Here is a 27,896-nt window from a genome sequence, read left to right as displayed (position 1 = left end):
GATGGTAAAACCCATTGCTGGTGAAGGTGTGAAGAAACGAGCTCTCACATACCGCCCTTTGCCTGGATGTGCTCTCGGAGAGTAGGGCCAATGTCTGACCTATTTATTGTTGTGACATTTCCTTCTGATGTTTTAGCCCAGAATGCCTTCTGAAAATAAGGAGGAGTCAGCTAACCACCCCCCTCCCCATGAATCCTAACAAATGTGAACATAGACTTTTTTTCTTTTGGTGGGAGGTCAACTTTATAGTGGTTTCTGAAACTAAGCCTATAATAAAATACACAATACGTTTTTTCAAACTCTCATACCTATTATGTAAATAACCAGTTTCATTATTCTGAGGACAAAAAGAATTTCCAATTGTAGTTATAAAAATTACAGAGCTAAAGTTGCATCTTGAACAGTGTAATCTGCTTTCTAAAATTTCTATGTATGTATTATGTCTCTAGATTTCAGACTGTTGCCCCTTGACATTTTGTAAGTTTGCATTTGTTTTCATTTGCCCATCTGTCACATTTTCCCCAAATACGATTATCTTGTCTGTGAGTATTCCTTAATAGACTATTATCTCATGGATAGATATCAATGTGATCAGGATACAGATGCCACCCTTGGCAGGGGCATCACTGAGAAAATGAAATCAGATGCCTGTTGCCATGGTCCCGTCGTCTTTCCCCACTGGGTCCGGTTTCCCTGGAGACAGAAGACATGCCTGCCCAGGTTGAATGGTTGACTAGGGGGAGCGGACACCAGGACCAGCAGCCACAGTGACATCTTATCTCTCAGGACTCCTGTGATGGTCTCGTGTCCACTCTGGGGAACAGAGGGGTCCCCTCTCTCTGTCCTGGTGGTGTCTCTCTTGCCACCAGGTCTTGTTTTGCTGGCCGCCTTGGTTCAGAGTTGACTGCTGTCCGCAGAGCTGGGGGTGGATAGTCCCTCTGCATCCCAGTCCATGTCTGGGGTTGCAGGAGGTTGTCACGGGAGCCGAGGGGAGCATCTTCCAGCAGCGCTGTCATCACAGAGCCCAGCCTGTGTGGAAGGAAGAGCCTGGTGTGTGGCTCTCCCGCTCGGCTTGGTGGTGATCACAGTAAAACGCAGAGCTTACGAGGTCCTGCGCCTGCTGTAACCTGCGCTGCCCCAGGAGCCTTGTCTGTCCCCAGCAAGTCCTCAGGAACGGAGTTACTGTCAACACCGGGCCCCAGACAACGCCTGTTGCCCCCACCCCACTCTGCCTCTCTGTTGTTTCTTTAAAATGATTAATTGTATCTATTGTGGTGTAGTTGACAGGTGACATTATATTAGTTTCAGGTGAACAGCATGATGACTCGATATTTGTATTTATTGTGAAATACAGTGACCAACCCAAGTCTAGTTAACATCCATCACCGCACGTCGTCACAAATTTTTTTCTTGTGAAGAGAACTTTTATGATCTACTCTCTTAGCTATTTTCATATACACAATACAGCATTTTATTAACTGTGGTCACCATGCTGTACATCACCTCCCCAGGACTTGCTTACTTTATAACTGGAAGTTGTACCTTTTTACCCTCTTCACTCATCTCAACAAACTTCCTCAACCCTCACCTCTGGCAACCACCAATCTGTTCTCTGTATCTATAGACTCGTTTTGTTGTTTGTTTTGTTTTTTTTATTTTAAATTCCACGTATAAGTGATATCATACAGTATTTATCTTTCTCTGTCTGACTTACTTAATTTAGTATAATACCCTCAAGGTCTATCCGTGCTGTCACAAATGGCAAGATTTCTTTCTTTTTTAAAGCTGAGTAATATTGAATAATATTCTATTGTATCTGTGTGTGTGTTTTATATATATATATGTGTGTGTGTGTGTGTTTCTTTATCCATTCATCCAGTGGTCCCCAACATTTTTGGCACCAGGGACTGGTTTCGTGGAAGAGAATTTTTCCACGGACCGGCATGGGGAACGGTTTTGGGATGATTGAAGCGCATTACATTCATTGTGCACTTTATTTCTATTATTATTACATTGTAATATATAATGAAATAATTATACAACTCACCATAATGCAGCATCGGTGGGAGCCCTGAGCTTGTGTTCACTTACCACTCACTAATAGGGTTTTGATATGCGTCTGCAAGCAATTGATTTATTATGGTCTCTGTGCAGTCAAACCTCTCTGCTAATGATAATCTGTATTTGCAGCCGCTTCCCTGTGCCAGCATCACCGCCTCAGCTCCACCTCAGATCATCAGGCATTAGATTCTCATAAGGAGTGCGCAACCTAAATCCCTCGCACGCACAGTTCACAGAAGTGTTCGAGCTCCTATGAGAATCTAATGCCACCGCTGATCTGACAGGAGGCAGAGCTCAGGCGGTAATGCGAGCGACGGGAAGCAGCTATAAACACAGATGAAGTTTCGCTAGGTTGCCTGCCGCTCACCTCCTACTGTGCGGTACCGGCCTTTCCTGGGGGTTAGGGACCTCTGCATTAATGGACATGTAGGTTGTTTCGGCTGTTGTAAATAATGCTGCAGTGAACATGGGGCTGCATGTATCTTTTCAAGTTAGTGTTTTTGTTTTCTTTGGGTATATACACTAAAGTGGAATTGCTGGATCATATGATAGTTCTATTTTTAATTTTTTGAGGAACCTCTCTACTGTTTTCCATAGTGGCTTCACCAATCCACATTCCCACCAACAGTTTCCTTTTCTCCATATCGTCACCAGTACTTGTTATCCCTTGTCTTTTTGATGGCAGCCATTCTGACAGGTGTAAGATGATATCTCATTGTGGTTTTGATTTGCAGTTCCCTGATGAATAGCGATGTTGAGCATCTTTTCGTGTGTCTGTCTGGCCACCTGCATTTCCTCCAGAAAAATGTCTATTCAGATCTTCTGCCCATTTTTAAAATTGGATTGTTTGGGGGATTTTGGTATTGAGTTGTATGCATTCTTTATATATTTTGGATACTAGCCCCTTTCAGATACATGGTTTGCCAATACTTTCTCCCACTTGGTAGGGTGCCTCTTCATTTTGTCTGTGGCTTCCTTGGCTTGCGCCTGTCTGTTCCATGCTGCATGTGTTTTGGTGTGAACCCGTGCTCTTGGTGGAGGGCCAGACTCTGTTTGGATTGTACAACGTGTGGCACACGGGTTTCTGCAGGATAATAATTCGGAGGTGCCTCCGCCATGGGAACATGGGGTTTCCTTCTCAGGGTGAAACGAGGAAGAATTGACATGGAATGAATGAGGCGAGGTGTCCACGGAGATGACCCTCTGAGAGACGGCCTTGAACCGTGTGGCGGAGGAGGTTTATTAAGGTTACCCACGCCCACCCACGGCGGTCAGGATGTCTAGATTGTCAGGGAGAGATGACCAGAAAGATTGGACGGGACCACGGAGCTGAAATGTAATCATTTGTGTTTTAACTTGAGATGAACGTTTGTTTCTCCCAGGGGACTAATCTCTGTGGGCTGTTGTCTCTGCAGCCCTGGCCTAGGGGGGCTACCCCGACCAGTCAGACGTAGCGTTTCTGGACGATGGAGCACCAGCCATGTCCTGGTGCTGAATCCTGTGCTTTCCGGGCAGCTTCCTGGTTGCCTTGCACCTTCCCACGTATCTCTTCCTGGCGGGCAAGTCATAAAGATGCTGGGCAACCTGGCCGCCGTGCAGCTCTCCTCTCCTGGTAACCAGTCCGTCGGTGCTCTGGCTGCTGCATTGACCTCTCATGGAATTAAAGAAAGATCCCGCAGGACGTGAGGACTGGATGGGGAGGGGCGGATGCTTCAGGACAAAGGGATATCCCTTCAGGAGGGGAGTCTTGGTGGCCAGGTTGCAGGGAAGGAAGGAAGAAACCCACTGCAAGGAGATAGAGCGGGAGTGGCCCCAGCCTGCCTGAGTTCACCAGGGTGGCCAACCTTGGCACTGACCGGCCTTTGAGGGTGGTGCCCCCTGCAGGGGGTGAGTCTCTGGCGGGCTGGACCTGGGCCGTCTGTCTCAGGGCAGGGGCAGTGCTTGCAGCCGGCGTGATCCTAGGACTGCTGGTCACGAGACTCACAACCATCTGGGGGCTGTGAGGACAGGGCTGGCCGTAGTGCTGGTGGCCATGCACAGCCAACCCTTTGCTTCTGAGCCTTACGACACTGGGAGGGGAGTGGGAGCTCCCACCGTACGTGGCCTAGGCTCTGCTGCTTGAGGATCCAGGTGATCGTGACCCAAGGCCCAACAACAAGGGAACAGAAACAACTTAGATGGTTTATCCTTGCCGGTTTCCCAGAATCATCTGTAGCCTCCCTGCTCACCTGCCAGCTCCAAGCTTGGTGGTTTGGACTTACCCTGTAAGTTTGGGTGAGGCCCTGGGGTGGGTGCTGGGCTTTCTGGGACATGGGCCTTTGCTTCAATGTCTGTCATAGTCCACGGCATACCTGTGACTAGGGCGAATGAGACCAGAATGAGCGTTCATGGACTTCAGCATTGTTCTTTACGGCCCAAATGATACCCAGGCCCCTGGTGGATGTTTAAAGGTTGTCCATGTTTCATCCGAGACCCAGTCTTTTTTTCTTTTTAAGATTTTTTTTCTTTTTTGATGTGGACCTTTTTTTTTTTTTTTAAGTCTTTATTGAATTTCTACAATATTGCTACTGTTTTATGTCTTGGTTTTTTGGCTGAAAGGCATGTGGGATCTTAGCTCCCCAACCAGAGATCCAACCCCCTGCATTGGAAGGTGAAGTCTTAACCACTGGACCGCCAGGGAAGTTCCCGAGACCCAGTCTTGGTGTGGGAGGGGAGCCCTGCGTTTGGTCCTGACTGTGCTGCCTAGAACCACTCAGACCTCAGTTTCCTCATATGTTAGAGGAGGGGATTGCGAGGGCAGGAGCCCTTTCCAGGGTCTGGGGCCCCTTTGAGAATTTGATGAGGCTGTGGACCCGTCACAGACATGCTCACCATTCTTAGGGCTGCATGGAGCCTCCCAGAGCCTGTTGGGCCTCCTGGCCTTGAGCTTTTCTGATTGTCATGAGTGAGAGCTAGGTCACCAGGCTCAGCCAGGGGGACAGAGCTGGGGGCTGGGCTCTGGCCCTGAGTTCCATCTGCTGTGAGCCTCAGGTGGGAATTTCCGTTCCTGCTGTGAACTGAAGCCAGTGGTGCCTGTGACCCTGGCTTTCTCGCTGAGCACTGACAGAGCATAAATCAGGATAGACGTCTTTTCTGACAATTCAGTATTTCTTTTTTTTAACTCATATTTTCATGTTCACCCTGAACCCTGAAGGATGTCCTTTAGTTCAGAGGTCACAGGAAACCAAGGCCCGCGGGTGGCTGCCCGCCCCCAGATATGTTTTATTTGGCTCATGCAGTGTTTCCAAATGTTTGTTTGCTAACACTTAAAACTTGGGAGAGTTCACAGTAAAATATGGATCACAAACCCTTTGGCAAAATTGGAAGATCTGGGGCTTCCCTGGTGGTGCAGTGGTTGAGAGTCTGCCTGCCGATGCAGGGGACATGGGTTCGTGCCCTGGTCCGGAAGGATCCCACATGCCGCGGAGCGGCTGGGCCCGTGAGCCATGGCCGCTGAGCCTGGGCGTCTGGAGCCTGTGCTCCGCAACGGGAGAGGCCACAGCAGTGAGAGGCCCGCGTACCGCAAAAAAAAAAAAAAAAAAAAATTGGAAGATCTGGCTGCACGGGGTCTGGATTCTCACAGGACAGCTAAGGGAAAGGCAGCTGGGCCCATTCTACTGGGGATGCTCACTGGCTGCCACGGGCCCCCTCGGTGACCTTTGAAGGGCACTTCCTTGCCCCCCTGAGCGAGGGTTTTGGAACCTTGAGGCGGAGAGGGGACACCTTCCTGAATGCAGTGGCCCCCCTGTCTGCGCCCGGTACTCTGCACGCACAGGACCTGGCTCATTTGTGGCTCATTTGTCCTTCTCGGGCAGGTGGCGGGGGCAGGAGGGGAGTGTGCCCAGCAGTGCAGACTTGCAGCAGCTCTGGAAGTTCACCGAAAGGAATGCTTCCCCATTTGATGATGTTCACTTATTCTGTTTCACGTTTTATGGATTTCCCAGGGAAAGAGATGCTGCTGTTCAGCTGCAGAAGAGGGCATGTTCCAGCTGCCCAGGGAGGCTCCCCTGACTCAGTCACACCGCAGGTGGGGGGGAGGGGTCACGGGGAGGGGCCGCACACACCTGTGGGGATGCTTGTTGCCCAGGTGGAAGTGGGGAGCAAAGCCTGTCCTGTCCAACGGGGACACTGGCTGCAGTGCTGGGCATAGAAGGCGGGAGTGGGTGCTGGTGGGCTGTCCTGCTCCCTCCTCCTCCTGCCTCCAGCCCTCGCCCCTGCCCTCCTTCCCCCCCACCCAAATCAGGGACCAAGGATACCCACCCGCCCGTTGCTACCTGTCCTCCTTCAGCAGATATTTATAATGCATTTTCATTCCCTCTCTAGTCGTCAAATGTCGGTGCTTGTAAGCTTAACCCTGAAATCTTTAAAAGCTAGAGAAAAGTGGAGACTGATATGTATGTGTGCATGCGTATACGTGTGTATTTGTGTACGTGTGCACGTGTATGTATATGTATTTTATATGTCTGTACATGTGTCTGTATATGTTGGATGTGTGTGTGTAAGTGCGTTTTTGGTACATGTAAGTGTATTTGTGTGTAAGTGTATATCGGTGTGTGTATGTGTAAGCGTGCATCTAATGTGCATGTGTGTATTTGTGTCTGTGTGTAAGTGTGCATGCGTGTGTACATGGCTGTATGCACACATAGACACACTCTGAAGGCAGAGCTGCCTAGTCTAAAGCATTTTTAAGGTGGGTTTGGCATCTTCCTCCTCTTCTATCCTCTACTGAATTGTTACCACTGACATTAGACAATGAGGTTAGGGCCAGGGCTTCAGCAGTTAAGCGGTCCCCGGAGAGGGAGACTAGGCCAGCCGTGCTGTCAGGAGAACCTTGTTCTCTGAAGTGTTAATAGCGGGGTTCCAAGCTTTTGGGGGGTATGCGCGGGATTAAGTGACTGCGGCTCACCCTCCCCTCGCTCCCGGGTTGGGATCTCCTCCTGGCTGCACGCGCCTCTGTCTCTTCATCCTCCCGGCCCCGCCTTTCGGGGCTCCCACGGGGGCGCCTGTCCCCCCTGTGCGCCGTGTCCACTTCCGTCCCTGCCTGGAAGTGCCTCCCAGGGCGCTCAGCTCGAGGGATGGAGAGGGTCCCCGAACTCACATCTGGCCCCCGGGTGCCCTGCCCTCCCTGCGATGCTGAGCCTCGGGTGGCTGGGGCAGACGCTCGCTTTTTCAGAAGAAGGCGCTGGAGGACAAAGTGCGGACACACTGTCCAGTGGGTCCACGTGGCTGGTTTGGGGGAGCCGCGCAGCCCTGGGATCACCTATGTCTGCCCGCGTGCCCCGTGTGGAACCAAAGACCCGTAGCCAGTCTTTTAGGACCCTGTAAGGCCATACCTAGCAGTGGTTGCTGATGTAGAACAAAACATGATGTTTGTCAAATGACTGGATGAACCAGAGCAATTTGTAATGGTGACTTGGTATCAAGAAATGAGCATTGATTAGCAATTAAGCAATGAGCTAATCTAGGAAGAGGGTCAAAGGAAGGAATTGTTCAGCATCTCTGAGGGGTTGTCTCATCTCAGACACCTGGAAGGCACTCTCTTTGGCTGGCTGGCCACTCTCAGGACTGTTGAGGTGCATCCATCACCTGCCAATGCCCATCAGTTGGTTGTGGCTTCCGGCAGTTTCTGGAAGGATTGAGAAGGATTTTTGAGGTGCATCTGGGCTGTGACATGATTGACTGGCAGTGTCAGCTGTGATGAGGGGAGGGGCTTGGCGGCCCCAGTGACAGGGATGTACCACCCCTGGGTTGGCCTGCAGGGGTGGGGCTGTGTGTGAGAGAGGGAGGTGGTGAGTTGAGGGGAAGTTTGCCCTGGGGTGAGGCCTGAGAACATGCCCGCCCTGCTCACAGGCAGCGTGTATCCTGGGAACAGGACACACGGGCCCAGGGAGGCTGCACTTACGGCGAATTGGGTACCAGAAACGCAGCAAACGTGGGGGATGCGGGCTCCCCCTCCTCAGTCAGCTTTGCCCTATTCTGCCAGTATTACGAGCATGTTGTGATTTTCTGCGGTGTGTTTGTGAAGCGTTATTTAATTCAGCATCAGTTCTTTGCTCTTAGGCTCCTGGAGATTTAAAGAAATCCATTCTACACTTTCTAAAGCTGTGTTGAACATACGTAACACCACCCCCCTGCTGCTTGCTTGTAGAAAATCAGTGGTTTTAGCTCTTCCTTCTGAGTACCCATGGGCGTCGATTTTGGAAAAGGAGAGCAAAGTACTCCCATGGTGGTAAAGAGAGTTCAAGCATGGACAGAAATACAGAGGTGGCAGTGTTTCCAGGAACATTCCTCACTGCAGCTGGGGTCTAAGGAGGGGCCCTGCTGGGTTCCTCCTGGGAGGTTTGAATTGAAGCCAGCCTTTGGGGCTGGAAGAAGACTTTTTTTTTACTTTTAATTTTGGTAAAATACACATAAGAAAAATTGACCATCTTCACCATTTTTAAGCACACAGTTCAGTGGCATTAAGTACATTCACACTGCTGGGCAGCCATCACCACCATCCGTCCACCGAACTCTTTTCATCTTGCAAAACTGCAACTCTGTCCCCATGAAACACTAACTCCCTACCTACCCACCTCTCCCTCAGCCCCTGGCACCCAGCATCGACTTTCTGTCTTTAGGAATTTGACTCCTCTAGGGACCTCGTATAAGTAGAATCATACAGTATTTGCTCTTCTGTGACTGGCTTGTTTCACTTAGCATGATGTCCTCAAGGTTTGTCCATGTTGTGGCAGGTGTCAGAATTTCTGGGAAGGAGACTGTCAGGATGGGAGGGGGACCACCCTGGACACCCCCCCTTAACCAGCTCTGGTGTCAGCCCCATCCTGGCTTGAGCCTGGGGGAAAATATGTCTCCCAGCCTTCGGCCCAGCAGGGTTGCTGAAATGGCCTTTGTGCAGGTCCTATGAGAGGTATCACCTTAAACTAGAAGAAATTTTTTAAAAATTGATATTTGCACTTTTTTTGGTATAGCCTCACAGTTGCTGGAGTCCTGGACTGGGGTTATATAAGAAAATCTTTACATATTGAACAGTTTCAAAACAGAGTTAATCGTCATCTAACTGTAAGCAAATGATCTATTTGTTGGTTAATGATTAGGACTGTCTTTTAAAATAATATTCAAAGTTTAATAAAAATGCATTCCAAATAATAGAGAGAAAAACTTCAGACACAGTTGAAGCTTTGCTAATTAGTATAATCAGCTCTGCAAATATCCACTCGGATTGTTTATCTGTCTTCCCTTCTATTAATCACTCACTTTTGAGCGTGATTGGTGGTCCAGCACTGCACATCAGACCCCACCTCAAGGATCAGCTTGTAAAATGAATGTTTGCCAGGTTGGAGTTTCTCAAATATAATACGTTCACTATACATTTAGAAATGTTCATGGCTTCACAATTTTGTAAACTCACCAGTCCATCAGTAGTTGGAAGGGGTTTGCTCCTGGTACTGGAAACACTGTTCTAGGTCCTCTGGGGGATAAAAGCAAAGCAGTGATGATTTTTGCATTTGGAGCAGCACACGCCATCTGTCCTCAGGAGAAGGAGTGATGGGGGTCTAGAGCAGTGTGGGGTCTCGAGGCAGTGGTTCAGCATCCGGATGCTGGTGAATGGCTGTAAGCAGGAGCAATCGGAAGAGGCTTCAAGGAAGAGGCGTGCTTGAGCCGGGTGTGGTACATGGATGGGGTTTGTCCAGTGGAGAGTGGAGAAGGGCAGTGGGGTGTGGGTGTCCTGAATGTGGGGTGTGAGGGAGGAAGAAACAGTGCATTTAAAAGCGAGTGAGTCACTGTAGAATGGGCCTCTGGGGAGCAGAGCCAGACGGTCCTGGTGCCTGGCAGTTCAACTTTAAATCTTAAGGGTAATGATCCTGGTCCTATAAGGAACGACATGATGAAAGCAGGATGATGTGATTGTTTCACGCTGCGAACCCTGCGTTTAATCCCTCTGACCCAGCCTCAGGGAGGGCCTGTAACTGGGACAGGAAGACTCGGCGGTCCTTTCCTTAGCATTTCAGCCAAGCCGCCTCTCTGCAAGCAGGGTCATACTTTATTCTGGACATTTGGTCTCTGAGGGTGACAGTGATGTTTTGCCACAACCTGTCCCTGTGTAGTGAGAGACGCACCGGCCACAAATCTGGCAGTTACCGTTTTGGCAACTGCTTGGATGTGAACTTTGGGTGGGAAACTCCCTGGGCACATCTCCAAAGAATGGCTTTTACACCTGTCTGTGGCTCATGTCAGAAACCTACGAGGCATCTTCCACCCCGCAGTGTATTTATTTATTTACTTTTTATTTTTTAATGGAGTACAGTTGATTTACAATGTTGTGTTAGTTTCAGGTGTACAGCAAAGTGATTCAGTTACGCATATACACATATCTGTTCTTTTTAAAATTCTTTTCCCATTTAGGTTGTTACATAATATTGAGCAGAGGTCTTTGTTGGTTATCCATTTTATTTTATTATTTTTTAACATTTTTATTGGAGTATAGTTGCTTTACAATGTTGTGTTAGTTTCTGCTGTATAACAAAGTGAGTCAGCTATATGTATACATATATCCATATCCCCTCCCTGTTGCGTCTCTCTCCCACCCTCCCTATCCCACCCCTCTAGGTAGTCACAAAGCACGGAGCTGATCTCCCTGTGCTATGCAGCTGCTTCCCACTAGCTATCTATTTTACATTTGGTAGTGTATATATGTCCATGCCATTCTCTCATTTTGTCCCAGCTTACCCTTCCCCCTCATCATGTCCGCAAGTCCATTCTCTACATCTGCGTCTTTATTCCTGTCCTGCCCCTAGGTTCATCAGAACTTTTTATTTTTTGGATTCCATATATATGTGTTAACATACGGTATTTGTTTTTCATTTTCTGACTTACTTCACTCTGTATGACAGACTCTAGGTCCATCCACCTCACTACAAATAACTCAATTTCGTTTCTTTTTATGGCTGAGTAATAGTCCATTGTATATATGTGCCACATCTTCTTTATCCTTTTATCTGTCGACGGACACTTAGGTTGCTTCCGTGTCCTCGCTATTGTAAGTAGTGCTGCAGTGAACATTGTGGTACATGACTCTTTTTGAATTATGGTTTTCTCAGGGTGTATGTCCAGTAGTGGGATTGCTAGGTCATACGGTATTTCTATTTTTAGTTTTTTAAGGAACCTCCATACTGTTCTCCATAGTGGCTGTATCAATTTACATTCCCACCAACAGTGCAAGAGGGTTCCCTTTTCTCCACACCCTCTCCAGCACTTATCGTTTGTAGATTTTTTGATGATGGCCATTCTGACCTGTGTGAGATGATACCTCATTGTAGTTTTGATTTGCATTTCTCTAATGATTAGTGATGTTGAGCATCCTTTCATGTGTTAGTTGGCAATATGTATATCTTCTTTGGAGAAATATTTATTTAGGTCTTCTGCCCATTTTTGCATTGGGTTGTTTGTTTTTTGACATTGAGCTGCATGAGTTGCTTGTAAATTTTGGAGATTAATCCTTTGTCAGTTGCTTCGTTTGCAAATGTTTTCTCCCATTCTGAGGGTTATCTTTTTGTATTGTTTATGGTTTCCCTTGCTGTGCAAAAGCTTTTAAGTTTCATTAAGTCCCATTTGTTTATTTTTGTTTTTATTTCCATTTCTCTAGGAAGTGGGTCAAAAAGAATCTTGCTGTGATTTGTGTCATAGAGTGTTCTGCCTATGTTTTCCTCTAAGACTTTGATAGTGTCTGGCCTTACATTTAGGCCTTTAATCCATTTGGAGTTTATTTTTATGTATGGTGTTAGGGAGTGTTCTAATTTCATTCTTTTACATGCAGCTGTCCAGTTTTCCCAGCACCATTTGTTGAAGAGGCTGTCTTTTCTCCATTGTATATTCCTGCCTCCTTTATCAAAGATAAGGTGACCATGTGTGTGGGTTTATCTCTGGGCTTTCTATCCTGTTCCATTGATCTATCTTTCTGTTTTTGTGCCAGTACCATACTGTCTTGATTACTGTAGCTTTGTAATATAGTCTGAAGTCCAGGAGCCTAATTCCTCCAGCTTTGTTTTTCTTTCTCAAGATTACTTTGGCTATTCTGAGTCTTTTGTATTTCCATACAAATTGTGAAATATTTTGTTCTAGTTCTGTGAAAAATGCCATTGGTGGTTTGATACGGATTGCATTGAATCTGTAGATTGCTTTGGGTAGTAGAGTCATTTTTACAATGTTGATTCTACCAATCCAAGAACATGGTATATCTCTCCATCTGTGTTTGTATTGTCCTTAATTTCTTTCATCAGTGTGTTATAGTTTTCTGCATACAGGTCTTTTGTCTCCTTAGGTAGGTTTATCCCTAGGTATTTTATTCTTTTTGTTGCAGTGGTAAATGGGAGTGTTTCCTTAATCTCTTTCAGATTTTTCATCGTTAGTGTATAAGGAATGCCAGAGATTTCTGTGCATTAATTTTGTATCCTGCTACTTTGCCAAATTCATTGATTAGCTCTAGTAGTTTTCTGGTCGCATCTTTAGGATTCTCTATGTATGGTATCATGTCATCTGCAAACAGTGACAGTTTTACTTCTTTTGTGATTTGGATTCCTTTTATTTCTTTTTCTTCTCTGATTGCTGTGGCTACAACTTCCAAAACTATGTTGAATAATAGTGGTGAGAGCAGGCAACCTTGTCTTGTTCCTGGTCTTAGAGGAAATGGTTTCAGTTTTTCACCATTGAGATCGATGTTGGCTGTGGGTTTATCATATATGGCCTTAATTATGTTGAGGTAGGTTCCCTCTATGCCTACTTTCTAGCGAGTTTTTATCATAAATGGGTGTTGAATTTTGTCAAAAGCCTTTTCTGTATCTATTGAGATTATCATATGGTTTTTCTCCTTCAGTTTGTTAATATGGTGTATCACATCCACCATCACCCTGATACCAAAACCAGAGAAAGATGTCACAAAAAAGGAAAACTGCAGGCCAATATCACTGATGAACATAGATGCAAAAATCCTCAACAAAACACTAGCAAACAGAATCCAACAGCGCATTAAAGGGTCATACACCTTGATCAAGTGGGGTTTATCCCAGGAATGGGAGGATTCTTCAGTATATGCAAATCAATCAGTGTCCTGTGAGGCATCTTGATTCCTCCTTTTCCTTCACTCCGCCCCTCGCCTCTGCCTGCTAGACACACCCTGCTGGGCACCCCCACCCCTGCCCCTGTCTCCATCCTTTGCACCTTCCTTGCTATTCCTTTTGCTGTCTTTCCTGCCCTTCTGCACACTTGTATGCCCAGCAGCAGAGACATAAACCAGCCTCCTCACTACCCTACATAAACTCCCAGCGGGCCCTGTGGTCCTGGGAGACTTTTCCCCACTCAGCTCATGTTGATTTTCCTGACCCTCAAGCCAGATTCTTCCCACTTGTGGGAAGAATCTCCCTCTCCCCCCTCAGTAGCCCCAGAACCTATACAGCCGACCCGTGCATCCCTCCAGTGGTCTCACCAACCCCCCACCTCCTTCTCAGAGCTCCCCTTCCCCAGCACCCAGCCTAAAGGAGCCCTCAGCTGCTGCCCTGCCCCCTGCATTGAATTCATCACTCTGTGAGCTGTCTTGTCTGTTTCCTCCTGCATCTTTAGTACCTGTTTCTCCTAGTTTCTTGGTGACCACCCGCATCTGTCTCGTTTACAGCCGACTCTCCAGCACGTAGAACAGCATCTGGCACTCGGTAAATATTTGTTGGATAAATGGATGGACCTAGCGTTTCATCAACATCGGGCACATCCAGGCCCGGCCTAATCTAGTGTCAATGATCTCAGATCCCACGTCACAAACAAACAAAGGAAACACCTACTTCCATGAGAACTTTCTGACTCTGAAAATTGTTAGGTGTACCACTGATGTCTCTAAAAGGAGAAGCCTGTTTGGTGTTAATACTAATTAGGTGTTAGTATTAGGCAATTCGTTTTTGTTTTAAACATAAAATTTTCCTTTTAAATTTAAAGAATTTAAAAATCATTTAGATATGACTGTCATCCTGAAGAACTCATGATTATACCAAATATCTTCATTTTTTTTTAGTTTGTTGATGATATTTATAATGGATCATAAAATTGAGATATCAAAGAATTACGAAGTGAGGATGCAACGAGCATGTCCTCAGCATTGCCTGGCTGTGGTAAAAACCAAATAAATGTCAGTCTTTCCTTTTATTGCTGCCGTTATTCTTATGTTGTGGGATATTAGGTTTTTATAGTTCAGTTAAATCACCCGTCTGCAGCACGCAGGGTGCCACCCGGGATATTTCTGATTTGGGAGTACCTCGTCTCCTGGAGCCAGTGATGGGGAGCCCCGTGGTCAGGCAGAGCTAACTGACCCAAATCTGACTTTGCAGTGACTCTCCTTTCCTGCTTCTTCCTGCACAGCTGGGAACATTCCTTACTCTCCTTTCCACGTCAGATCCTTCAAGTGGAGAAACCACTTCTGCACCCCATTCCCTGCAAGGCTTTTTGTTCTCCTTGCACATTCAGAGGCTTGTCACCCGCTTTTCATCTGGCACTTTCTGGATGTCTTATCCTCCTGGACGTGGCAGGGCGGGGTGACAGCCGGTGACTGCTTCCGCTGTGGTATGGACAGCTGCCAGCTGCCTAGCCCGCTGCCTTCGGGGGAGCCGGTGGCCACCCAGAACCCCACGCTTTCTTCCTTTGTCGGTGGTCTGCTGCTCGTGGCATTTTACGAATTTTGGTATCAAGATGCGGAGCATTTGCAACACTGCTGAGTTCCTCTGTTCGCTTCAAAAGTTAGCATTCTAGACTGTTGAGATGATCTCATCTTGGTTTGGGGTGTGGCCCTTCAGAGCGCAGGCTGCTGTCGTATCCCCCATGTTCTTGAACCTGTTCCTGTCCACTATCCAGGCCAGGCCAGGGCTTTACTCGGGGCCCGGGACCCCTGCCTACATCTCTCCAAGGCCATGCAGTGGGGGGCTGCTCCGGCCATGTGTTAACATCTTGCTGAAATAAAGACCCTTATCTCCTTAGCATTCCTCTGATCCCCCTTATTCTCTTGACCTTATTAAAAGGCAAAGCAAGATGGGTCTGGCCTGGCACTTCTTCCTGGGTACTCAGGAGACTTCTGCTTGGATGATCCCCTCTCGTCCGCCCGTGATTGACACCGGGCTTATTGGCGTGCAGCTTCCTCAGTTTGCTTTTCTTTTCATTTCCGCTACTCCCCGTTATGTTTTTAAATTAATATTAAAAAATCCGTCTAGTGCACAACAGAGTTCAAGTCAAACAGTGCTGACAGGCTGATAATGAAAACAGCTGCCCCTCCCACCCTGGGCATGCACACCCCAGCCCCAGGGAACCGCTTCAGGTCTTTTCCTCGTTTGCTTTTATTCCAGTTTTATGGGAAAAAAATGACATTTGTTATTATTTTTTACTGTGGTAAAATATCTTTAACATGAAATTTACCATCTTAACCATTTTTAAGTGCACAGCTCAGTGGCGTTAAGTACATTCACATTGTTGGATGGGCCTAGATATGATTATACTAAGTGAAGTAAGTCAGACAGAGTAAGACAAATACCATATGATATCACTTATATGTGGAATCTAAAACACTACACAAAGGAACTTATCTACGAAACAGGAACAGGCTCACAGACACAGAGGACAGACTTCTGGTTGCCAAGGGGGAGGGAGGTAGGGGAGGGAAGGACTGGGAGTTTGGGATTAGCAGATGCAAACTATTACATATAGGATGGATGGACAACAAGGTCCTACTGTATAGCACGGGGAACTCTATTCAATATCCTGTGATAAACCATAATGGAAAACAATATGAAAAAGTATATATATATGCATAATATATAAAACAATCACCTTGCTGTACAGCAGAAATTACACAACTTTGTAAATCAGCTATACCTCAAGAAAATTTTTTTTAAAAACTACATTCACTGATCTATATTTCTGTTGTTATGCCAATCCCATACTGTCTTGATTACTGTAGCTTTGTAGTACAGTCTGAAGTCAGGGGCCCTGACTCCTCCAGCTCCGTTTTTCTTTCTCAAGACTGCTTTCGCTATTCGGGGTCTTTTGTGTTTCCATACAAATTGTACAATTTTTGTTCTAGTTCTGTGAAAAATGTCATTGGTAATTTGATAGGGATTTCACTGAATCTGTAGATTGCTTTGGGTAGTATAGTCATTTTCACAATATTGATTCTTTCAATCCAAGAAATTGGTATATCTCTCCATCTGCATAAAATAGACAACGGTTGGGAACCTACTGTATAGCACAGGGAACTCTATGTAATGCACTGTGGTGACCTAAATGGGAGGGAATACCTGTATGTATATGGCTGATTCATTTTGTTGTGCAGTGGAGGCTAACACAACATTGTAAAGCAACCATACTCCAATAAAAATAATAACAATAAAAAAACACTACATTCACATTGCTGTGCAGCCATTATCTTTCCAGGCCATTCTCATCGTGCAGAACTGACACCCTGCACCCATTAAACACTCACATCGCATTCTCCCCTCCCTCCAGTCCCTGGGAACCACCACTGGACTTTCCATCTCTATGAATTTGATTGCTCCGGGGACCTCAAAGAAATGGGATCAAACAGTATTAGTTCTTTTGTGACTGGTGTGTTTCCCTCAGCATGGTGTCCCGCAGGTTCATCCACGCTGTAGCACATGTTAGCATTTCCTTCCTCTTTAAGGCTGAAAAATATTCCGTTGTACGCATAGACCATACTTGGCTTATCCATTCATCTGTTGATGGACACTTGGGTTGTTTCTGGCCTTCAGCTGTTGTGAATAAAATGCTGCTATAAACGTGGTGTTCAAATATCTTTTCAAGTCCCTGCTTTCAATTCTTTGGGGTGTATACCCAGAAATGGGATTGCTGGATCGTGTACAGTTATCATTTCTTCATTTTTATAACTGACTTTGTCTTGTTCTCAGACTCATTGTTCACTGGGTAGCAGGAAAAAAAATCTAAAATTTGTCAGTCGATGGTGTCTCAGTGTTTTGATCATGTATATATTTATGGTTATTGATCTGTTTTAAAGTTTGATTCAGGTACGATTTACAGGCTACACCATTGATTCATTGTAAGTGTCCATCTCAATGATTTTTCGTAAATAATGCAGGTGGGTGACCAGCACCACAACCCTGTTTTGGAACACTCCCATCCCCCAAGCAGCCTCCTCCAGCCTGCTGAAGGTCAGTCCCTGCACCCAGCCTTCCTCTCAACCCTGGGCGCTCAAGGATACATCCCTATTTCTACACATGCCCTCAGCCCGGTGGGCACCCTGAAGCCTGCCTTCCAGATTCCTGGTGGCTCAGACCCCACAGCCTTCTGAACTCTGCAAGGGGTCAGCCCATGCCTCCAGCTACCCTTCCCACCCCCCCACAGCTGCCAGCTCACCCTCTCATATCTGTGTTTAGGCTTTAAACATGTGTTGGATCCTCTTACCTAGGGTCACACTTCCCCATCTCCTGTCCCTGAGGCTCTGTGCCTGTGAGGTTTTGGGGCAGAATAGAGGTGGAGAAGGTCAAGTTATCACTTTTAACCAGAATTTTCTATGCTTCATTATTTTAAAAAACTATCAAAGAGGATTAGAAACTATATATCTATTAGAATTCTGTATCTGTTTTATTGTAAAGGGTTCTAATTGGTTGGAATTTCTTTTTTACCGTGATAGCCTGCAGCCACCATTTGCCCAATGCCTGCCTGCATTTGGGACACAAGGGGTCACACCCCAAAGAAAAGGGTTGCTTTGCTAAAAAGGTAGTGATGGAACTCTTAGTGGTCCCAAGAACTCGCTGAGTACACCAGTCACTTGGCCATCACTTGCCCTCTATCCAGTTGTATTATTAAGAATACCAAATGAAAAACAGCATGGGCGCCTTAAAATCTTACAGAATTACCATATGAGCCAGCGATTCCAATTCTGAGTATCCACCCAAAAGAATTGAAAGCAGAGACTCGAAGAGATATTTATTTGCACACCCACGTTCATAGCATTATTCACAATAACAAACGGTGGAAGCAACCCAAGTGTCCATCAGCAGATGAATGGGTAAACAAAATGCGGTCTTTACAAACAGTGGAATGTTATTCAGCCTTTAAAAAGGAAGGGAATTCTGGCACATGTTCCAACTTGGATGAACCTTGAGGACGTTGTGCTAACTGAAATAAACCAATCACAAATGGGTAAATACTGTACAATTCCATTTACACGAAGTACCTAGAGGAGTTGAATTCAGACACAGAAAGCCACACTGGTGGCTGCCAGGGGCTGCGGGGGGGCGGGGGTGGTGGAGGGGAGTGGATGGGAAGTTGTTCTTTAAAGGAGACAGAGTTTCAGTTTTACAAGATGAAAAGCGTTCTGGAGATTGTAATATGAATGGACTTAACGCCCCTGAACCGTAACCTAAAAATGATTAAGATGGTACATTTTGTGTTCTATGTACTTTACTACAATTAAAAAAAAAACCCAGCAAATGAATAATTAGTTCATTTGGGGTAAAATATTGGTATACTTTTGGATCATCAAAAATTTTGGGCGGGGGGGACTTCCCTGGCGGTGCAGTGGTTAGGAATCCGCCTGCCAACGCAGAGGACATGGGTTTGAGCCCTGGTCTGGGAAGATCCCACATGCTGAGGAACAAGTAAGCCCATGCACCACAACTACTGAGCCTGCACTCTAGAGCCCGCAAGCCACAGCTACTGAGACCGTGTGCCACAACTACTGAAGCCCGCATACCTAGAACCCGTGCTCCGCAGCAAGAGAAGCCACTGCAATGAGAAGCCCGCGCACTGCAACGAAGGGGAGCCCCCGCTCACCGCAATTAGAGAAAGCCCGCACACAGCAACGAAGACCCAACACAGCCAAAAATAAATAAATTAATTTAAAAAAAATTGGTGGGGGGGAAACAACTCATGGTTTCTGATTTTTTTGATACTGGTATAAGCCTTGACTTGGAGCACAGTCTCAACTACTATATTTGGCTAACAAACTTATGCGACAGTTGAATTAAATAAAAGTTGGCATTTATGAAATGGGAAATAAAGGATAGTCAGCGGGGTTTTCTGTGACAATACAAGGCAGTAGATTTACAAAATAGGACAGCATCAGGCACGTCCAACATTCATGAAAATAGGTAAAAACACATTTCTTGCAATCAGCCTACTGTTGTCAATCTAGTTATTGTCTTGAGAAAATCCCATTTGTAGAAAATAAATGCTGTAGAGCGAGGCACATAAAGTTGTAACTTGACAAGTTTTTCCATTAAATGAAAGCTAGAAGGAGATCAGAAAATAATTGAAAAGCTGAGTAGCTTTATTTCTTGTCAATTTTGGGCTCCTAAGAAAAGACTTAACTTCTCGGTGTTATTCACCACCAAGTGCTTATTCATTGAGAAAGTGAGGCTGGTGGCTTGGACGTTCGCTCCTCACCTGGTGGTCAGCCAGTGTCTGTAGTTTTCCAGTGAGAGTGTAGAGGTTTTAGCTTAGAAGAAGCCTGACAGTCTTTTGGTAATTGCTAAATATCTTAAATATGTCAATGACTTGACTCTAGTTAGACATGCTGATTTAAGAATTGCAACTGACACGTGGATGGTTTCCTATTTTTTGGAATTGAACGGTTAGTCTGAAGCCATTGTCTTTAGGTATTTATACTTAAGATTGGAAAGTAGATCACTTTACAACTTTTGATGAAGCCTGATCACATATTAACGTGGCTCTGATGGCATTTGTGCCAGTCCAGGGACTGAATTGAGAATTGTGTTAACAGAAGACACCGCACAAAGGTCGGACTCCCCAGCACAGAGCGAGGGCAGGGGGCCCGTCACCTTCCTGGGCCGAGAGCCTTGCTGCACATGTGTGGGGGTGAGTCACTTGGGAAAGCTAAGTCTCCGTGGGACCCCGGCTTCACCACCTCCTGGCCTCGCCACTCCACCCACATCCCTTAACCGGTCTGAATGCCATTCTTTTCGGGGTGATAAGTCCTTGGTCACCATGATAATCCTCACATACCCCAATGTATGACTTCTAGTTTGATTAACATACTGTACCTATGAAAACATAAGAAATGACTATTTCTTATAGTAACAGTGAAGAGTACCTAATGAAGCTGGCGGTCCTGCCCAGCTCCCTTCACCCATGGCACAGCGTGCCTGGCCTCCGGGAGGATGACGGGGGCTCACCGTTCTCGCCTAGGGAATGTTGCAGCAACAATTTTATGGGGCTGTCACCCCAGCGTAGCATGTCCCTCCCTCCCCATCATTCTAGTTTGTTTCGAGCTTACATGCTGAGCAAACTCCTGGGTTGGCCAGAAGAACCAGGGCTGGGTTGGCCAGAAGAACAGCGGTGGGTGGAGGCCGGCTGTGCACCGCACAGCGAGTGGTGGAGACGGCAGTTTCTTGGGACCACCGCTTTCGATCGAATGTACCAGAGACAGAGGCCATGGGTGCCCTGGCCCTGCACCTGGGAAAGTGTAAGTGCAGACATATTTGAAAATCCACAACTCCGGGTATAGTAAGCGCGGGTCTGGACGAGGCTCTTTGTTTGAGGAAGAGCAAACTGAGGAGTACTGTGGTGTCTAAGAAAAGGGGTGTCTTCCTTAAGAATCAAGACAAAGTGAACAAGAGTATGAGGCAGAGAAAACATTGTATTACATAGTTGTCACCCTCAGTAGGGAGTTTGCCCTTTTTATATGAAAGTGTATTCCTAGCTCTGATCGTTTAAACATTATGGCACTGGGAGAAGTTGGGCAGACCTGGGGTCCAGAGGAGGGGTGACCATGACCTTGGCTCACTCCTGGGGACGCCTCCAAGGCTGGGCAGAGGCTTGGGTGGGCTCGGATTGCTGTCCTGCTCTGTGGTGCCTGTGGCTCCGACTCCGGGCTCGGGGCCTACACTTTGGGGCTAAGACCAGACACCCCCTTCCTTCAGGTGTGGGGAAGCCACCACCCCACCCACAGGTTACGGGCGAGAGGTTCCTGTCTGGCCGCCAACTTGCTGCATGGAGTTCAGGGTGTGTGTGGTCCACGTTGGTGGGAAACAAGGTCAGACTGCAGATCTGGATTCTGAGGAGCCCCTGGGGCATCTCTCAGGTGTACCTGTGTGGGCGACGCCCAACAGCCTCTTGCTGATTGGTGGGGAGGGGACGAGGGTCCGTGGGGACACGAAGAGAGGAGGGGAGCTTGGCCAGAACAACCTCTGCTCTTAACCCGGGTACAGTCACAGGGATACATAAGAGCAGGCGCAGTGAAGCACACGGCAGCAGAATTGGGCCCTGGTATCAGCACCCACAGGACGGGCATTAATCAGGGCTCAGGGCTCACTCTGACCCCTTTGGCGCCTCTGCCCCGAGTGCCTGAGTCAGTTCTGGTGCAGATTTCCCACAAAGCCTCGGGGCCGGGGCCACTGTCTTGAATGGTACAGCTGCTTCCCAGGGTGGGAGGTCTGCCAGGGATGAAAGACTGGGGAAGGGTTTGTGCCCTTACTGACCTCAGGGCCGTGAGCAGGTCCTATAGATCAGGGCTCCACTCATTTTCACGTTTTAATTTCTAAACTTTTAGGATCAGAGCTGATATTCACCACAATGTAAAGAAGCCAAGAAGTCAGTTTCTTAGCCTACCCACGGCTGCCCTCCGCTAAGAATCAGTGACTGGACATGGACAGTCAGGCGTGCTGGCCTCTTGCATCTCTGCTTCTGGGAGTTGCACTATGACACCTTCTGCCCTTTGAGATCCCTCTCTTGCCATTTCCTAAGAGTTCTGGAGAAGGCAGGTCTTGGAGTGGTTTGGGGATCCTGTGTCCATGACAGACTGTTTCAATAGCAGAGGGGTCAGTGCTCCACCTATAGCCTCTTCCCATGTTACCTAACAAAACATTGTTTGCTTACTTGTTTTGAAGACGTAACGTTGAATGATCCCCCAATCAAATTGATTCTTATCTCTTCATCAAACTCACTTCTTAGTGTATCTGTTCAGACTTTCTGCACTAACCACAGAAATCTGCTCACTGTACATGAGTTATACTTTCCTGCTTGCTGCCTTTGCGCACACCCTCTCTTTGCTAAATCCTATGCCTCAAAATCTGAAAACCCTCCTCCAGGAAGTCTTCCGTGATTGACCTCAGGGACTCCTAAGCTCCCCTTAGCCATTATGTTGCTTGTATTGTGTTAGTTTGTGTTTGTGTGTATTTGAAATACGATCTGCAGAGGTTTTGTGTGGGACTGTACCCCCATAAGGTTGTGAGCATGGAGAGCAGAACTTGTGCCATCTCTGCCTGCACCCTGCCCATCCCCCTACAGTGCCTGGTACTGCCCGTGGAGAGAGCTTGTGGGGTTTGACCGCTGACTGATGGAGAGACTTGGAATGGGTTTAGTATTGATTTCAGAGGACAGTGCCTTGGGGTCCTCCCTCAGGTAACGGCAACTGTCTGCACCTCTTCCACCTGCTGGTCCTAGATTCATATCCCTGTTCTTCTCTGACACCTTCCCTGCAGTTGGATGAATGAGAGTTTGTCTTGGCGTGCCCCAGCAGAAGAGCATATAATAATATCCTGGCCCAAATTAAAACAGAGCTCATATGGTATTGGTTCAAGGTTTGCTAGTATACAAATAGAAGTGATGAATGGAAATGATATCCTACAATCCTCTAGATTCTAATATATGAAACCTAGCATCATATACCACAGTAAGTTTCCAGTGGATAACGTAAAAAGTAAAAGCATAAATGCACTGTTAAGAAATATGAGTGGCTGCATAATTGATCCCAAGAGAATAACAGTAGTGGCAGTGAGAATGGCAGCTGTCAGTCAGCAAGTGCTTCATGACAAACCAGCCCGGAACTTCCCAGTAGCAACTCATTCAGCCTGTGAGTTGGGTTGGGAATGTGTGCTGGGTGTAGCCGGGTGGCTCTCTGGTTGGGCCCACTCAGGGGTCTGCAGGGATGGCCTCCTGCACGTCTAGTGGGGCTGGTTGTCAGCTGGGGGCACATCAGGGGTCACGGCCATGTGGTCTCAGCCCTGCAGGGGGGGGCTCCTTCGCAGGGTGGTGGTAGGTTCTGAGAGTAGCAAGAGGGCAAGCCCTGGTATGCAGGTGCCTTTCAGGTCTCTGCCTCACCTGTGCCTCTGCTTTCTTGGTCCAAGCAAGTTAACAGTCAAGCCCAGCTCCAGGCGGGGAGAAGGACTCCGTCTTTTCATGGGAGGAGTGGCCGTGCGCTAGACTATTTTGCAGTCTGCCACAGGCACTCTTCTGAGTACTTTCCGTGTATCGTGTGTTAGTTATCTCCTGCTGCATAAAAAACCACCCCTAGACTTAGCAGCAGCTGAAAACAACCAACGCTCGTACATCACAGTTTCTGTGGGTCAGAATCCTGGCATGGCTTGTCCGGGTCCTCGGGTCAGGGTCTCCCAGGGTGCAGTGAAGGTGTCAGCCGGGGCTGCGTTATCTCGAGGTGCCGCCCGGGGAGGACAGGGGGACCTGGGTTCCGAGCTCACTCGGCGGCTGTGGGCAGGCCCCTGGGCACTCCTCAGGCTGGACCTGAAGGGGTTCCATGTGAACACCAGGAGGCGGGTCGTTCAGGGCCAGCTACCAGATTGCCTGCCACGTACTGATCTCATGTAGTGAATGCACCCTCATGATCTTCCTTTTGCAATCAAGGAAATTGAGGCAAAGAGAGGGACACACAGTGAGGGAGCTGGGGTTGGATTCCCAGCTGAAGGACCATGACACGCTGCTTGCGTGGAAGACATAATAAGGGAAAGATTGAAACAGCTGACCACAAGTGCATTAGCATCCCGTATGCATCACCAGAATCGGCAAGTCAGGACATAGCACTGTCTACCTGCCAATCCATCCTTATTATACTAAAAGCAGTCATAAATCAATAGGAACACATTACCATCAGATGGAAAGTCTGCAACCAACTCGAGTCGGCATGTCACTGAAGAAATATGAAAGGCAAACAGAAAAGTGATGAACCCCATAAGTAATCAGAGAAATGCAAATTAAAACACTTCTTCTTCCCTCCCTCCCTCCCTTTCTTCCTTCCTTCTTTTCTTTTCCACCAAACTGGTGAAAGATCTTTCAAATATTTATCCTCAGCGTGGGCCAGCATATAGGAGGACAAATACTCTCATACCCACTGGAGGCAATGTCAATGGTGTAATCTTGTGGGAAACAAATGTTTATACCCTTTGACTCAGTCATCCTCTTTTGAAGGGTTGATACTAAAATCAGGGATATCAATAAAATGTATGTGTGAGGATACTCACTGTGGCTTTATTTATCTTAGTTGGAAATTGGAAGCCACCTGAATCTCTAGCAATAGCAGAATGTTTATAGTAGTCATTTCTAAATTATATGGCCATTAAAAGCGTATTTTCAAAGAATATTCAGTGGCCTGGGGGAATCCTCATGTTATGTTAAACAAACACAAGAAGATTCCTGCTACAGTAGAATTCCAATTTTGCACAATGTATGTGTACAGGAAAAAAAACACCTGAATGGAACCAGGTCAAAACGTGAGCAGTGGTTATCGCCAGGGGGTGATGGATATTATTTCCTTTATTCTTTTCTGTGCTTTCGCCACGTCCTTCCTGGAGGATGTATTACTGTCAAAACTGGACACAAAGGCGGCCTGGAGCATCGGCCAAGGCCTGTCCCTTCTGTGTGGCCCTGGGACAGAGCCACTAGTCTCCTCCCTGGGTGTCCTCTTCCCAGAGGTGGAGTCCATGGACCCTTGCAAAGATTCCACTCAGCAGGACTGAGTGTTCCTTGTGTTTTGAAGTCAGGGCCAGACACCCATGGTTAACCTCTCAGTTAGGTCAATGTGTGTTTTTAGTCCCTCCGAAGACAGACTTGAACTGCAGTGACCCCTCCATGCCCACCCCCACTCTGAGGACACAGTTATGAAAGTGTCGGCTGGACATGAAAGCACTGTGACCTCTGCCTTTGGGGACGTTGCTAAGTTTTCTGTCCCTGCACTGTCCTGTCTGGTGACCGTGGCTGTCTTCTCAGGGGTCCCTTGGTGTAGCATTGACCTGGCATTTAAAACCCGGGATAGGGCTTCCCTGGTGGCGCAGTGGTTGAGAGTCCGCCTGCCGATGCAGGGGACACGGGTTCGTGCCCCGGTCCGGGAAGATCCCACATGCCGCGGAGCGGCTGGGCCCGTGAGCCATGGCCGCTGAGCCTGCGCATCCGGAGCCTGTGCTCCGCAGTGGGAGAGGCCACAACGGTGAGAGGCCCGCGTACCGCAAAAAACAAAAACAAACAAACAAACAAAAACCCCGGGATGTTTCTGGTCCCATCCTTCTGTTGTGTGTGGTCAGTATCCCCGCTGACTGTCACAAGGGTGGGAGGAAGGGGAGTGGGGCCTGGTTCCTTTCCTGTCGGCTCATTTTTTGGGTCTTTGTCCTCCAGTTCATTTCCTTTTGGCCCCTCTCGGCTGTTCCACCCATTTCTGCTCACTTTTCCTGCTGCTCCTCCAGCCTGACCCGGCCCCTGGCTTTAGGTCCTTCGTACCCTTCCTGCCGCCCCCCCCCCCCGCCCTTCCTGCCGCTCCCACTTCCAGCTGCCTCCACTTCTCATGGGGCATGACTGCCCCGTGGTCTTACCCCCTGCTTGCTTTGGGGGTTTGTCTTTGAGTGTTATGTGAGGCACCCCTTAAATACATTCCTTTAGATGAACGAAATGGTTCTGTAGTTGAGAGGTGATAGCTCCCAGTAGTGAAGTGTTTAAGGAAAGAAGACAGGAGGATGTGGGGAGCTTGGGGAGTGGCGCCCACATCTGGAGGATGGACAGACGCCCTCCAAGCAGCAGCAGGATTTCCTCCCTTCTTAGGATCTGCTTTCTGAAGCCGAGGCAGGTAGGACTTTCGTTTGGTGCAGCGTGAGGGACCCTGATGTCAGAGTCCACTTAGAAAACTGAAATGTTAGAGCACAAAGGTCATCTGTGTTCCAGGTTCAGCGTCTTCTTAGCCAAAGTTGGTTGTGTCACAGGGTGGCAGGAGGTCCCCTCCCTGGTGTTTCCAAGGCTCCTGGCAGCTGAGGGTCTTGGGTTACCTTTTCTGGTTACTTGTTGCTCAAAATCCCTGCCGCCTGGGGTTTCCCGCCACCCGCATGCCCATATTGCCTGCGTGGAAGTGGGTGTTGGGGCAGTGTGGATCCATCAGCTCCTGACTCAAGGCTGCTGAAAAGCAGACAGCCAGCGACAACCTTAAGCCACTACATGTGTGTGAGTTGGTGTAAATGAAATGTGTATTAAACCCTTCCAGTCTGGGTTCAGGGAGTTATTTGAGAGTTGTCTCTGTCGGAAAGTCTACAAGATGAAGCTAGAAAATACGCATTTCAAAGGAGCCAAGGTAACAATATAAAAAAACAGGCATTTCACATTCTAGAACTTATCTGTTTTTTTCAAGAAACACTTTTTAGGGCTTCCGGTGGCGCAGTGGTTGAGAGTCTGCCTGCCGATGCAGGGGACGTGGGTTCGTGCCCCGGTCCGGGAAGATCCCATATGCCGCAGAGCGGCTGGGCCCCTGAGCCATGGCCGCTGAGCCTGCGCGTCTGGAGCCTGTGCTCCGCAACGGGAGAGGCCACAACAGGGGGATGCCCGTGTACTGCAAAAAAAAAGACGAAGGACTCTCCTCCTTATGTGTAATAATCTACAGAGTGTTTGGCTACTTAAACCATAAAGTGATACAGAATCTTTGAGGATGGTAAAAATAGTAAATCAAGGTCTTGAGTCTGAAGTCAGCACATCATTTTGGTAATGGGTTCAAAGTGTAGCTATGGGCATGAGATCTGTTTTCTTCTCTAATAGTAAAGTTTTCGTCATTTTTCATCTTCTGTGCTTTAGTGATCCTTGAGGATGAGTGACATACTGGTAACTTACGCTGCCGAGTGTCTGTTCTATAGAATAAATAAGGCGTCATTACCCACGTTCAGCATGTCATGAACGTAGAGAGCTGTCGGTGTTTGTGTGCATCTCACCTGTCAGTCTCCTTCCCCCGCTTCTCCCGTGTCCAGCCAGCGCTGCAGTCTTCCATCTCCCCAGAGGTGGGCCACCCTCTCGGGCCTCCCCGGGGCCTCTGCTCACATGTGTCCCTTCGTGGAGGCCGTTGCAACCTGCTGTCTGCCCCTCTGATCCTCGTTCAGATGTCACAAGGGACTCCAGACCTGTGCGAAGGCTGCCCTGCTTCCCCGGACCTCAGTGTTTTCCTTTCTCATCTTCAGTCAGACCCCTCTGGTTGGGGTAGATCAGTTTCCTAGATGAAAGGAAAAGCCCAGTTCGGCAACTACGCTTTAATGTCCGGTTCTCGTTCTCATCTGGCCCATTCTGCAGTGACCGTAATAATGTCCCCTCTTATCTCTTTTGAGCCATTTCTTAAATGAACAGTGTTTGTTTTTAAATGAAAGAGTGTTTCCGCAAAATTTCCAGCAGGTATGTTGTTCTATCTAGTGAGCCTCAGAATCAGAGACCAGGTGCACGCGTTTGGGGGCGGCTCGGAGGGTCTGCTGCCTTGAGCTCCTTGAGGCCAGGCTCTCCTTTACTGACCAGCAGGGAGGGTGCAGTCTGCAGCTGGCCTCAGGGGCCTTGGGGGTGGGGGAGGACAAGGGGATGGTGTGTTTGGAGTTAAGTGTCCCTAGGTCATCATCTCTGGAAAACCCACGTTGTATTTGTGTATCTTCTCTTTTCAAAGATGTTTTCAGATTACTTTTTCCAAAGATAATTTCAAATAGTGTGAGTTACCTAGAGAAGCAGATGGAGAAAGCGAGACTAAATCTGATCCT

At 47.6% G+C, this 27,896-nt stretch overlaps 1 protein-coding gene across 2 annotated transcripts in view; it reads left to right on the top strand.

Annotated features, from left to right (window-relative positions):
* The window catches only part of ENTREP2 (endosomal transmembrane epsin interactor 2), a 359,231-nt gene that overhangs the window by 105,614 nt on the left and 225,721 nt on the right, over positions 1 to 27,896 (top strand). The gene's annotated exons all lie outside the window — the stretch shown is intronic.

Source organism: Phocoena phocoena, chromosome 2, assembly GCF_963924675.1.
Source record: "Phocoena phocoena chromosome 2, mPhoPho1.1, whole genome shotgun sequence".
In the NCBI taxonomy this organism is placed as follows: domain Eukaryota; kingdom Metazoa; phylum Chordata; class Mammalia; order Artiodactyla; family Phocoenidae; genus Phocoena; species Phocoena phocoena.
The sequence above is the reverse complement of the archived record's forward strand: the minus strand, read 5'-3'. Positions and strand labels throughout refer to the sequence as shown.